This window comes from Plecotus auritus (genome assembly GCF_963455305.1).
Source record: "Plecotus auritus genome assembly, chromosome: 9".
NCBI classification, from domain to species: Eukaryota; Metazoa; Chordata; class Mammalia; order Chiroptera; family Vespertilionidae; genus Plecotus; species Plecotus auritus.
This window is the reverse complement of record NC_137783.1, coordinates 102605486-102612256: the sequence shown is the minus strand read 5'-3', so window position 1 is coordinate 102612256 and position 6771 is coordinate 102605486. Positions and strand designations below refer to the sequence as shown.

Here is a 6771-nt window from a genome sequence, read left to right as displayed (position 1 = left end):
TCATACTCAATGGGCAAAAACTAAAACCATTTCCCCTAAGAACAGGAACAAGACAGGGATGCCCACTCTCACCACTCCTGTTTGACATAGTACTGGAAGTATTAGCCACTGCAATTAGACAAGAAGAAGAAATAAAAGGCATCCAAATTGGAAAAGAAGAAGTAAAGCTGTCCTTATTTGCAGATGACATGATATTGTACATAAAAAACCCGAAAGACTCCATCAAAAAACTAACAGACTTAATAAATGAATTCGGCAATGTAGCAGGATACAAAATTAACACCAAGAAATCTATGGCATTTCTATACACCAACAATGAACTTACAGAAAGAGAGACTAAAAAAGCAATCCCATTTTCCATCGCACCAAAAAAATTAAGATACTTAGGAATAAACCTAACCAAGGAGGTAAAAGACCTATATGCGGAAAACTACAGGACACTGAAAAAAGAGATAGAGGAAGATGTAAACAGATGGAAGAACATACCATGTTCATGGATTGGTAGAATCAACATCATTAAAATGTCCATACTACCCAAAGCAATCTATAGATTTAATGCACTCCCCATTAAAATACCAACGGCGTATTTCACAGACCTAGAAAGAACTCTCCAAAAATTCATCTGGAATAAAAAAAGACCCCGAATAGCCATAGCAATCCTGAGAAAGAAGAATAAAGTAGGAGGGATCTCAATACCAGATTTCAAGCTGTATTACAAAGCCACTGTCATCAAAACAGCCTGGTACTGGCACAAGAACAGACATATAGATCAATGGAACAGAATAGAGAATCCAGATATCGACCCAAACCAATATGCGCATTTAATATTTGACAAAGGAGGCATGAGCATACAATGGAGTCAAGACAGTCTCTTTAATAAATGGTGTTGGGAAAATTGGACAGATACATGCAAAAAAATGAAACTAGATCACCAACTTACACCATACACAAAAATAAACTCAAAATGGGTACAGGACTTAAATATAAGACGGGAAACCATAAAAATACTAGAGGAATCCACAGGCAGCAAAATCTCAGACATATGCCAAAAGAACTTTTTCAGTGATACTGCCCCTAGGGTAATGGAAGCCAAACAGAAAATAAACAAATGGGACTACATCAAAATAAAAAGCTTTTGCACAGCAAAAGAAACCATCAACAAAACAACAAGAAACCCCACTGTATGGGAGAACATATTTGCAAATGGTATCACTGATAAAGGTTTAATTTCCAACATCTACAGGCAGCTTATACAACTTAATAAAAGGAAGATAAATGATCCAATAAAAAAATGGGCAACGGACCTAAATAGAATCTTCTCGAAAGAAGACAGAAGGAAGGCCAAGAGACACATGAAAACATGCTCAAAGTCACTAATTATCCGAGAGATGCAAATCAAAACAACAATGCGATACCATCTCACACCTGTCAGAATGGCTATCATCAACAAATCAACAAACGACAAGTGTTGGCGAGGATGCGGAGAAAAAGGAACCCTCGTGCACTGCTGGTGGGAATGCAGACTGGTGCAGCCACTGTGGAGAACAGTATGGAGTTTCCTCAAAAAACTGAAAATGGAACTCCCATTTGACCCAGTAATCCCACTCCTAGGAATATATCCTAAGAAACCAGAAACACCAATCAGAAAGGATATATGCACCCCTATGTTCATAGCAGCACAATTTACAATAGCTAAGATTTGGAAACAGCCTAAATGCCCATCAGCAGATGACTGGATCAGAAAACTATGGTACATCTACACAATGGAATACTATGCTGCCGTAAAAAAGAAGGAATTACTACCATTTGTAGGCACTTGGATGGAATTAGAGAACATTATGCTAAGTGAAATAAGCCAGTCAATGAAAGAAAAATACCACATGATCCCACTCATTTGGGGATAATGAAAAACATTATAAACTGATGAACAAAAAGATAGTTACAGAGGCAGTAAAGCATCAAACAGACTGTCAAATTACAGTGGTAAGGTTAGGGAGAGGTGGGGGAAATAAGAGATCAACTGAAGGACTTATATGCATGTATATAAGAGTAACCAACGGATGCAAAACATTGGGGGGTGAGGGCATATATGGGAGTGGGGTGGGGGTCGGGGGCAATGATAAGATATGTACACATATAATACCTTAATAAAAATTTGAAAAAAAAAAAAAAAAAAAAAAAGAAATAATGACAGAAAACTTTCCCTACCTGGTGAAAGAAATAGACTTACAAGTTCAGGAAGCGCACAGAACCTCATACAAGAGGAATCCAAAGAGGACCACACCAAGACACATCATAATTAAAATGTCAAGGGCAAAAGACAGAGAGAGAATCTTGAAAGCAGCAAGAGAAAAACGTTTAGGTACCTACAAGGGAGTACCCATACGACTGTCAGCTGATTTCTCAACAGAAACTATGCAGGCCAGACGGGAGTGGCAAGAAATATTCAAAGTGATGAACAGCAAGAACCTACAACCAAGATTACTCTACCCAGCAAAGCTATCATTCAGAGTTGAAAGTCAGATAAAGAGCTTCACAGACAAGAAAAAGCTAAAGGAGTTCATCACCACCAAACCAGGATTACATGAAATGCTGAAGGGTATTCTTTAAGAAGAGAAAGAAGAAGAAAAAGGTAAAGATAAAAATTATGTGGGGGGACAATGGTAAGATATGTACACATATAATACCTTAATAAAAAAAAAAGATAAAAATTATGAAAAACAAAATGACATCAAATACATACCTACCAACAAGTGAATCTAAAAATCAAGTGAATAAAAACTCTGATGAACAGAATGGACTGGTGAATATAATAGAATCAGGGACATAGAAAGGGAGTGGACTGATAATTCTCAGGGGGAAAGTGGTGTGAGGGGTGCGGGAAGAGATTGGACAAAATCTTACACCTATGGATGAAGACAGTGGCAGGGGGTAAGGGCATGGTGTGGGGTGGGGAATCAGGTGGAGGGGAACTATGGGGGGAAAAAAGAGGAACACCTGTAATAATCTGAACAATAAAGATTTATTTAAAAAAATAAATAAGTTCAATGGGAAGAAATTGTCTCACTACCAAAAAAAATAGCTAACATTTTTTTAAGGTGTGGATAAAGGCCTAAATGAATGATTAAGTAGTTGAATGAATCAATCAAAGCATTGCATATACTTGATATAGATTAATTCATTCAATTAAACAAATATACACTAACTACTATTATGTCCTGGACACTGTGAACAAGATAGAAAGGATCCTTGCACTCATGGAAATTTTAGTGCAATAATTACTCTCTCCTTCCTTTGGTTTTTGACATGAAATCTGTTATGACATTTAACTAATGACACCGAACTATTTGTTTTGAAAGCTGCTCATCTACTGGCCTGTGAGCACCATGAAGGTAAAAGCTAGGTCTTGATCACCTACCTCAGGGCCTGATAAGGATTAATGATTTCATGACCCATTTCTGATAGAGATTTTGCTGTCTCCTCTGAACTTTCCTTAAGTTTTCACAATCCTGTTTCTTGCCCCCTGACAAAAATTCAGGCAGGAGAAGGCCCTAGAATTTATCCCTCTGGATCTGGTGGGAATAAAGGTTTAGACAGGGAAACACTTTTGTGTCCAGTAGAATTTATGGATCCAGAGAGAAAATTTTTATATGTATACAAGGAAAATGTTGATCTGTGACAGAAAGGTAAGTCCAAAATAGTATGCCAACTGAAGAGAGCCAAGTGATTGATAAGGAGTGGTGGATTGGAGCAAGCCCATAATGATGCCCACATTAACTGTGGAGACCCAGAGCCAATCCTTTTGTATCCTCCTACTATGTATTTGAGTAAGTGGGCCCAGAATAGTTAAAAGTACAGAATTATGTGGACACTGTTACCTTCCCCAGTGACCAAACAAAATTTGGACCAAGACTGAGTAAACTTGGGAGTGGCCACCCCTTCCCGGACAGGAATATTAGCTCTAGGCGGACTTAGCTTGACAAAGAGAATAAATTCAATCAGTTGTCAACACCTGAACAAACAGAATGTGCCAGGGTGTCTTCACCTTCTTTCTGATGTCACAGTTGGGGAAAGAACAGATAATGACTAACGATTATTTGCACTTACTAGTACAACGGATGGAGAACAGGAAGCTTGGATGCAACTGCCTCAACCCTGTCAGAACTTGTAGCTGCGAAACGTGGACACCTGAGAGCATGTGATTTCAACTGTTTCACAGAGGAACCCTTCAGAGTAATGGTGCCCAGTAGGCCATTTCATAAAGCAGACAGCAGCAGAGCTCTTGTGGCTGAAGTGAGGTATGAGGTCTGCAAGACCAACTGCTCAGCCCCCTCCTTGTCCCTTGCAGTTGGTAGGGATGGGAAGAAGGGAGCAGGCATGGAGAGAGAGCTGGGAAAAGGATGAGGAGGTTGTGGTTCATAAAAAGAAACCACAATGCTGCAGAGCATTAAGGGATTGGATAGTCTTTCCAGGTTTTATATGTCAAAACAATGGTGAATGAAAATGATCAGGAATGAATAATAGCTGACTGCCAGGATCCTCCTTAACCATGGTGATTATCTCCCAGCCAAAGTCAACAGGCAGCAGACTGATAAGAGACACATCAGTTCTTCTGCTCACAATTCATTTAGAGCTTTTTCTTTCTAAATGTGGAAGCCAATTTATTCAGACTTTCAGGTTTCTAGTCAGCATTTGCCCCTTATCCCTCATCCTCTCTGACTTCTCAGAAACAGAAAGGAAAAGGTGCCAAACCAGCTGGTCAGAAAGGTCTGAGTTCACATAGAACCTTCTTTCAAAAGCTTTGGAAACAGAAGCCTGTGTAACTGCATTCACCTGTGGCCAAGCACCTTCAGAGTCCCCATCTGCCACCACACTCCTGCTATGGGCAACTGCTTCCCAGCTACAGTGGGTGCCAAGCTTCAGACTACAGAGAGGGAAATAACCCATTACCATTTATCACCTGTCAGAAATTCAGACTCCACTTGTCCTGAACAGCACAGCCAGACACACAAAAATCAACCACCCGTCAGAGGACAGGAGGACATGAAGGAGAGCCAAGGTGCCTGTATCCCACTTACAGGGAAGAAGACGGGAACGTAACAGAATGTTTCGAGACTCTCTTCCTGTCCTTGAACTAAACAGGAGGACAAAGTCTTCCATGTGTGTCGCTCATTAAGAATAAAAAGATCTGGCTGAGGGTCTCCATTCTACCCCGTAATGGTTTGCCTTCCAGAAACTTACTCAATTCTTCTAAAACCTGGTTCCTTCAGCTGTAGAAAGAGGATAATATGAACACCTGCTTCTAGGTTTTTGTGAAGGTCAACTAAGAAATGTGATGAGCTTTATGATTTATAAAGCACTGTGTATGTGATTATTAAGAATGGCTAAAGACTTTCTGGAGATGATCTGAGTATGTTTATCACTTTACCATCCCCCGGTCTCTGCTCCTTCCTGTGTATGACCATGTTTGCCCAGTGTGACTGAAGGAGTCAGTGACTTCAGCTCTGCCGGGGATGATAGCTCAATTAAATGACCACAGGAGGGTGCAAGGCACAGCACAAGGCTTTACAGGTCCATAGGCTGGGGTCCAAGTACTGCCTGCTACTTACCAGCTGGGTGACTTCTGATACAATATCGATCTCCAAGTTTCTGTATAAGACAGGACTAATGGTACACACCTTTGAAATAATTTAAGTGACTCACTGTCTAAACTGCCTAGCTTATCATAGTTTTAGATAAAGATAAGTAAATCTGGACAGTCCCAGATCTGTCTCTTGCTTCAACAGTGTTTGGAGGGATACCCCTTCTTCTATTCTCCGACCACTCTCCAGCATCTTATCCAGTCACCACCTTTGGAACCACCTCCAAGACAGGCCAACACACCAGGGGTTTTTTTTCTACCTTAACTCCTTATTGCTGAACAACCAGGAGCTCCCAAATTCGTCAGAATTATTCCACTGAGGTGGAGGCTGCCATCAACGACCAGGCCAGCCTGCATCTGCAGCCCCCTGCACCTACCTCTCTCTGGGATTCTATTTCAACCATGATGATGTGGCTCTGGACGGCGTGGGCCACTTCCTCTGCGAGTTGGAGGAGAAGTGCAAGGGCTCCAAACAGCTCTTAAAGTTGCAAAACCAGCACGGTGGCCGCATTCACTCCCAGGACGTGCTGAAGTCTTCCCAAGATGAGTGGCCAAAACTCAGGGCACCATGGAAGCCGTCCTGGCCTTGGAGAGGAACCTGAACCAGGCCCTTTGAGAGCTGCAGTCCCTGGGTTCCACCCACGCAGACCCTCATCGCTGTGACTTCCTGGAGAACCACGTCCTCGGTGAGCAGGTGAAACTCATCAAGAAGATGGGCAACCATCTGACTCACCTCCGCAGGCTGTCAGGCCCCCAGACTGGGCTGGGAGAGTATCTCTTGAAGGCTCACCCTCAAGCACAGCCAGGAGCCTTTGGAGCCCAGAGGCCTTTGAGGGGCCCCTCTGCATTCCCCTGGCTTTTGCCTGAGCCTCTCTCCAAAATCCCTAGACATTGTTTTAACCACCATGAAGCCCACTCTCATACATTGGACCAAATGGAAACATTAAAACTTTTTGCAGGAAAAAACAAAAAAACAAAACAAAACAATAAGTATAATCTTGCTTGCCAAGTTCACCAAAACAAAACATCTAGAAATTCATATACCTGTAATAGGAAGGCAGATTTAACAAACTACCATTTTATATTTTTGAATTGCTCCAGTCTTCCCCAAAATATGCCTAGTACATAGA

At 41.4% G+C, this 6771-nt stretch overlaps 1 pseudogene across 1 annotated transcript; it reads left to right on the top strand.

Annotated features, from left to right (window-relative positions):
* Window positions 1-3386: 3386 nt before the first annotated feature.
* LOC308233628 (ferritin light chain-like) lies at window positions 3387-6474 on the top strand (annotated as a pseudogene). The gene is made up of 3 exons: window positions 3387-3392; window positions 4111-4298; window positions 5929-6474. The product of its transcript is annotated as a ferritin light chain-like (transcript).
* Window positions 6475-6771: the final 297 nt, after the last annotated feature.